Here is an 8,233-nt window from a genome sequence, read left to right on the forward strand (position 1 = left end):
AGGCATGGTTCCTTCTACATCCCTAAATATCTGACCAGCTAACTGCATAAGGCGATCTACAAATTCCTGAAATGGTTCAGAGGGCCCTTGAATTACCTTGGACAATTGTTCTCCTGCCCCATTGTTAGGTAAATATTTCCATGCCCGGTGGGCACAAGTAGCAATTTGAGCATACACAGCTGGGTCATAATGAATTTGAGCTTTCAAAGCGGCGTATTGCCCCATGCCTGCAAGCATATCTACATTCCTTTGAGGAAAGCGGGCTGCAGCATTCTGAGTGGCAGTTTGTATGCATTGCTCCTGATAATTGCTGCACCAAAGCAGGTAGTTGCTACTGGCAGAGACGGCCCAACACATTTGTTGCCAATCACTGGGTGTCAGGTATTGAGTATTAAGAGATTCAAAAATTGCTACAGTAAAAGGGGCATGAGGGCTATAAGCCATAACTGCATCTTTCAATCGTTTTATGTCCTTAAATTGAGGAGCCTCATGCTGTCTTTGAGCCTGTCCTGGATTATTGGGGTTAGGCACTTTTATCACAGGAAAAATAACTCCTTTTGGAGGTGCAGAGGCCTCAGGCAAAGAGAATTGACTCTGAAAATCAGGATTATAGGGTGGGGGTCAATCCTTGTCTCTTTTACTATCTGTCCCACCCTCTATAGTCACTTTGTGTAAAGGCTGTTTCAAAGTCTTGATATCTGCTCTTAATAAACTTTCCTCACCCTCGGACTCCAAGGAGAAAGTGTCCATTGTATCTAAGCCTGTGACTTCAGAAATTCCTGTTCTTATACCTCATTTAAAGTTTCATTCAAGGCCCCTAACTGTTCTTTTATTTTTTCATTGGTACTATGTAGGGCATCTTGAACGAGGCGCCATAAAGAAAAGGTAGGTATAGGGACCTTTTCTGAGCCCTCCCTCTGTAACATCTGTTGTAAATCACTTTTTACCTGTCCAAGTCTTGTAAGTTTAATCTCCCCGATACCAGAAACCAGGGGCTGCTCTGTTCTATATTTTTAATAAATTCATTAGCTGTCTTATGTTTAATCCTGTTGCCCTGTTCCTTTAATAACTTAGTTAATTGGCCCACCATGATGGCAGCGGATGTAGTGGCATCCATTTTCCAATACACCCGTATCTTACCTTCCTTGGGTGCTGGCCAACTTCCTGGGGCAACCTGTCTGTATCCTCCCTTCTTTCTTGATCTTGGTGAAACCACCATTTGTAGCACCCGCACTGCAAATGCCCCGACATATCGAGCGAGGGACAACGGGTTGAAGAATCACTCCAGACAGTGGATCATCCATTCTAAGAGAATGCTGTTTAATGAGGAGGGGCCAAGGACTTTTATAGAGTATAGAGGCAGGTGGAAAAATACAAGACAATGTAGATGGGAAGTCCCCAGGACAAGAGGAACCATGTAACCAACGTAATCAGGGTGCAAAACAGGAACTTGTGGTCAGCTCAGCAAGGCACAATGTTCACAACAGGAAGCTGCCAGGACAGAATAACAATTGCATACTGGCCAGGGCATGGCCCCAGGGGACCCAATCCTAACAGTTCCCAACAAAGATGGATGTGTTAACTTAGCTCTACTGACTAACAGCACTATGAAGTCTTTTTTGTGGTTATTAAGCTTGAGATTACTTATTAATAAATGTAAAAGTAAGTTGTATATGTGCACTGTTCAAAATAAAAATTTACAAAAGCATAGGATAAAAGCACCATCTCCTTTGCTTTTAAGGTGATAGTATTTTACATTTGTTATTTGAGACTTCATACATGTACACAATGTGTTTGGATCACACCTGCTCCCTGTCCCCTACTCCGAAGCCCTCTGGGTTCCTCCCCATATCCCCCTCCCAACTTCTTATTTCTTTTCCTTAACCCTGAGCCTATTGATTCCCATATGTGCACTGGCATAGGGCATATTCCACCTACCAGGGTCAGCAACCTCAAAGAAAACCGACTCTCCCCTCCCCAGCATCCGTCATCTCACCAGCTGTCAACAGCCTCTCTCCCACCCATGCACGAATGACTGACCAGTCTGAGCTTGTGCAGATCTTGTGGAGGCAATTTCTACATTTCCTTTCTTTTCCTTTTTAAAAGCTTTTATTTTTTTTTTTAAAGAAAGGTCACAAATACTGCAAATATTTAATGAATATAGAAACATAAAAAGGAGAATATATGGTTTCTTCAAACTCAGCATCATATCTCACCCTAAACTTTCATTCCAAAAGATGCTTAGGAGTGAGTGCAGTAACTGTGAGAAACCCTGTATGTTCCTGGTCACAACACAAAACCTGAAGCCTGGGTCCTAATGTCCATCAGTCTTAGAGAGAGGTGGGACTTCACACACTGTGGGTTTTAATTTCCATCAATCTTATAGAGAAGCGGGACTTCACACACTGTGGGTCCTAATGTCCAACAGTCTTAGAGAGAGGCGGGACTCCACAAACTGTGGGTCCTAATGTTTATCAGTATTAGAGAAGAGAGATGGGACTTCCACACACTGTGGGTCCTAATGTCCATTGGTATTAGAGAAGAGAGGCGGGATTTCACATACTTTCTAAAAGTGAGCACTCTTTTAAAATGTCACACACTGCTCTTAGAAGGCTAGGCAGGTGGTCTGCCACTGAGGTCCACTTCCAGCCCCACCCCTTCATGCCCACAAGCATTACTTCCCTCTAGAAGTGCCACACTGTGACTTTAAGTCACTGACTTCATGTCTCATGATTCAACTGAAATTGACTTTAAGATCTGAAATTTTATTTCAATTAAAACACCCTGCTAGGATCAATCACTGTGAGCCATGTGCTTATCTGCCTGGCCATACATGATTTATCACCTCACTCCCCTTCACATCTAACCTCTGGAGCGCTAGTAAGATTCTCTCCTTTAAGACACAAGCCTCCTACTGTTTTCACCAGCAAAGAAATTTCAGACACCTTCTGACTGAAACCCCAGTTGGTGTGGGAAACCTGCAGTCCATCTTTTCTTCTCTTGGATCAGTTCCACTTTCTCTTACAGGCAGTCATGTAGACAAGATGAGGTACCTCTAAAGTTTGTTAGACAACTGAGTGGCACACAGGCCAAGATGCTTCTGAATTTATCTGCTATTCACAGGACACTGGCATTCAGAATAGCCACAGTGAGAACTTGAAAATTTATGTATAATGAGAGCACACTTGTGGAATGCCTGTGCAGCCCAGAAGACTGAGCTGAAGTGGTACAAAAAGTTTCTCTCGTTTCTTCCTTCCCTCCCACATTTATTTTCTGACTCTTTTGTTTCTATGGCATGGAAGTTCCTATCCAGGAGCCCTCTCTCAGCTTTGCTCTTGGTCATCTCCCTTGAATCTTCACTCACTCCTTGAATTTGGATCTTGTACCCATCCAAACACACACTGGAGCACCTTGAACTGTGGTTAAAGGCACAGGTTTGTTCTGGTTTCTGTTAAAGATTCAAGCCTGTCTCTGTTAACCTTTGGAAAATATACAAAAGTGAGTCTTTGAAAAGAACCCTTGGCTTAGATCATGTCAGCCATGTTGAGCTGCTATACAAGTTTCAAGGGCTGCTCTTGGAACGTTATACTGCCACCAAGCATCCTGATACTAGCACAGCCCCTTGTGACTAGATGCTTACCTTAGGGAAGCTCTCCTGGCTGTCTGCAGCTACCAGCTCACCCACCAGTAGTACACCTTAGAAAACCACATCTATTTCCTTACTCATCTGATCAACTTCCCTTCTCAGCTCAGGCCAGCTGGCTTCCTACCCCTCCCTTCTTTGGGGGCCAGTACACTCTAATACAAGTCTGAACACATCTGCCCTTTCAGCCCCCCCCCCTTTCTCATAACCCCATCCAATCTCCTTCAGCTCTGATTCTTCTGGTAGGTACAAGTTCAGCCCACTCTATGGCTAAGTGAACATCTCTGGTATGATATGCTCTGAACAAAACTTTGACCCTCCAGCCCTTTTCTGGATGCTAACGGCTGCCATACAATTTGCTGAATCTAAATATCCCAGGGACCGCTGTACAGCCTTGCCACTGTAGCTCCCAAGCACAAATTAAGTCCTTCCATTTTTTCCTCTTTACTCCTGTTATTGTTACTCTGTACAGGGACTCTCTTTTGCTCATCTGGCTCAAATGAACATTTCTGATAGTCTCAGAAAGGCCCAACCACACATTTATTTTTGTTACTACTTTATAACTGTTAATTTTTCTACTGAGCGGTCTCTCAGCTCCTGAGATCATTGGAAATATGTGTTTTCCAAAAGTTGAGACCCAAAGGTTGAGAACCACTGATTTAGTTCTTTCTTCACAAGTAACAGCATCTCGCTCTTGTTGTTTTTCTGCCCCGACTTCCTTCCTGCTAACCTTTGACCCTGTCTTGGAGCTCAAGAAACTTGCTATTTGACCTGGAATGTCTACTGATAGGTGGGTGTTCTATCTACCTCCTTGGTCTTGTATTAGTATATGCAATGTTGGGGATGGAAGAGGACTGTGCCTGTCAGGTAAGCTGAGTCACAGCCCTAGCTCTTTGCCCCTGTAACTGGCTGAGTATCTGATACACCAGACACTCTCTTTCATGTATATGTATATATACATGTGTATATATACATGTATACATACATACATGATATAGATGATGAAGGATTCTAATGGTAAGCCAACCCTGTAAGTGAGCTCGTGAGGACACACACACACACACACACACACACACACACACACACACATGAGGGGGGGCGTAAGACACTTTTCAAAAATGAGAGGGGGGTGGGGAGGTGGGAGAAGGAAAAGGGAAAGAAAGAGGGAGAGGGAGGACACTTTCCAAAAATAATAGTTTTAAATTCAGATATTACTAATGTTTTTTTTAAATTAAATTGATGCTGAGTGCAGCAATCTAAAACTATTGTAAATGGACTAAGTTAATGCAGCGTCCTGGCTGAATCACATGTCCTTGGTCCTTTGTCTCATCTGAGTGACACTGTAAGGCATCTGTTCTGACTCCCTCAGATTTTATGTTTTACTTTCTCTATTTTCTTTCCTCATTTACTCCAACCCTAGGAAGCAATTTCTAAGATCTTTCTAGCTTGTATTAGTTCAAACTCCACCATCCTTAAATCCCTTCCTTAACCCAGACCTAGCCCTGACTGTTCGCTCCGATACCCCACCATTGCACATGCAACACTGACATCAAGCTACTGACACCAAGCCAATGGGCATGGCTGGAAAACACAGCCTTCTATGCTGAGGCCCACTGTCATCTCTGACCTGGGTTTCAGTTGCTTTCCCCTTCAAAAACCTGCAGTTTTCAGATTCACAATCTAGCGGCTATAAAAAATAAGTATTCTTCCATAAAGAGTGTGTATGAGTGCTTGTTTGTGTGTTTGTGTACACTGAGGCCAGAAGTCAATGTCGGTGTTTTTTTCCGTCATATTCAGCACTATTTATCTTTAGATTTTCCCTTTTATTTACTTACTTTATTGTTGTGTGGTTGTGTATATGTGGGGCAGTGGTGTGGTGAGGGGCATGCATGTGGGCGATCATGTAGAGGTCAGAAGGTAACTTGCCTGAATTGGTCCTCCTCAACCTTGTAGGTCCTGGGAATTAGACTTGGGTCATTAGGCTGGATGACTAATGCCTTTATCAATTGGGCTTCTTTGCTGATTCTTTTTATATTATTTTGGGAATCCCTTGTGATTTACTACTGTGACAAAATGAAGCACTCAGAAGTCAGCTGGGGGAAAATCCAACTACATCTGTAATTCATTCTGAGAAGGGAAAGGCACACACACACAAAAAGACTGCATTCATCATCAAAGGATGTTGCATGGCTGCAGAGAATTACTCAGGATTCTCCTTAAGAGAACACACTGTCTCACACTCAGCAGCATCTGCCTGTCTACTTCCTGTGGGAAAGCAAGCTGTTGATTTAAGGGTGGGACAGTATCAGTGACAACTGTCAGTCACAATTCTCTTCCCTATTGTTGAGGATGCTTCCAGCCCACTCGTAGTAAAAAGGCTTTGCAGCGGGAAGAGTACACATCTTCCAAGCTTTAAGAATCATTATAAAGTCCCATAACAGTATTGACAGGAAGTGCATGCTCATCATTGCCATAACAAAGAAGAGAGCTCTTAGGTGGCACTTGGAGAGTGGAGCTGCTGTTAATACTGTGTGCAAATAGCAGAAACCTTGCTTCTGAGTTTGAGATGTCATTTAAATAACTAAGTGTGTATTTATGGTTATGTCTGTTATTCATCTACAGTGCCCAGCTGTCTAGAACTATTTAGCTTCACACAGTCCCCAAATCTGCACATCACCTGTCTACTCCTTCCTTCCCAAAGCTAGCTGCCTAGTCAATGTTTTATTTACCCTTTTAGAGACTTTCAGTGCACCGAGGAATTGTTTAAGTCATTCAATAATACCAATTTAACAATACAACACTTAATGTTAATACACCACTTAGTATTATTGTGTGTATTTAATACCATGATTTAATTATTTGACACTTCCTAGTAAGTAACCTTAACTGACCCCAATACTAACAGCAGGACTCACAAATGCCATTGCTATTTGCTCCTTCAGTCTGTTTTGATGAGTTCTTTCTGAGTCTGTATTCAGAGCTTTTCCTTGCTCAGCTCCATGGCCTTGCAGGATACCAGTGCACTATGCACCCCTGCACTGCTGCACTGTGCTCTGTGCACTGTGCACTGCTGCACTGCCACACTGTGCACTGTTGCACTGTACACTGCTGCATTGTGCATTGCTGCACTGCCATGGGCCCATACTCAAGTATTTCTTAAGCAATGCTTTGAGCAAGAACTTTGTACAATGTCACCGTTGTACATGTGTAAGGACATCCCTGGGATAAATCTGTGGGAGGAGGACAACTTTTCCTTAGAAAGATCAGAGCTCATTCAAAGCATGTGAACATCTCTGATTTCTCATAGCCATTTCCAAATTTCTATGCTGGGAAGTTGCATTAATTTATAATGTGTAGGAGATTTATCTGTCTTTCTCACATTTTTGACAAAAGTCTTTGGGTGTCTCTAATTTAGTAAGACAAAAGTAGTATTAAAACCATTTTCCTTTGAAGTACAGCATATTTTCTTATTTTAAAGAGCCATTTATTGCTCTTTTAAAATGAATATCTACTAAATTCTTTGGTGTATGTATGTATTTTTCTCAGTTATTTCTAGGAGTATCTTATATTTTGGGACATGCATTGTAAGTATTTCTCCCACTTGTCACTAGCCTTTCCCTTTATTATATTTTGGCTAAAAAGGAACTTACCTAAAATATAAAACTCATTCATAATATTCATAAAAACTTATTTTATGTTCTTTGGGGATGTTTCAGGATTAGGAAGTTTTAACTTGAGCACTTTATACATTAATTATTTAATTTAAAAATCTGACCATTTAGTCATTTAGAATTTCATAGTGTTAGTTTCTGAGGCAGTTTTCTTCCTCAGGCAGCTACTTACACCAATTTTTATCTTAATTTTTAATCTGATAGCTATAGAGACAAATATTTCTCCAAAATTTTGAGGATAGTTTAGATAAAGAAGGTAACTCTGATGTAGGTTGCCTCCTCTTAGCTGGAGCTGTTGAAGCTCACATGTGCTATGGAGCTTTCTGGTCTACCCACTCTACCTATGCTGAAGCGTACATTTACATTTTTTCACTAGAAAATATAACTCTGAACCAAGGATTTTTGTGGTTAAGTCATGTTTCATAGTCCTTAATTATGTATGCATAAACTGGTGGCAGAGTCATTTGGCCAGTAGGTCTGCTGGTTTATGTCATTGTTGTTGCTATAGTGTTGTTCTGTGGAGACACGACTGTCTCACAGCGCTGTCCAGAGGCCACTTCCACACCAGGTGCTCAGTGCTGCTCTTCCAATTGGTAACTGTAAAGTGTACTGTGAAGTGAGCTCACCTGTATTTAATGATCTTAAGGTACAGTTACTGGCAGAGTTATGACTCTCTTTCTGACAGCTGTCCCTAGTCTGCTCTTGGTTGTTGTAAAGTCTGGGAAAATGGTCCGTGCAGGATGGAGTCAATCTTTGGCATCCGGATTTGCTGTCTTAAGCCCCCACTTTACCTTTCACATTTCCAGCAGACATAAAGAAGCTACACTGTGAAAATCAAAACCTGCTGCTTTACTTGCTGACCAACCTCCCCAATCTAACGCATGAAATCACGGCTCACTCTGTCCACACTTCTCTCTTA

The sequence above is a fragment of the Acomys minous genome (assembly GCF_964271855.1).
Source record: "Acomys minous genome assembly, chromosome: 9".
Lineage (NCBI taxonomy): Eukaryota > Metazoa > Chordata > Mammalia > Rodentia > Muridae > Acomys > Acomys minous.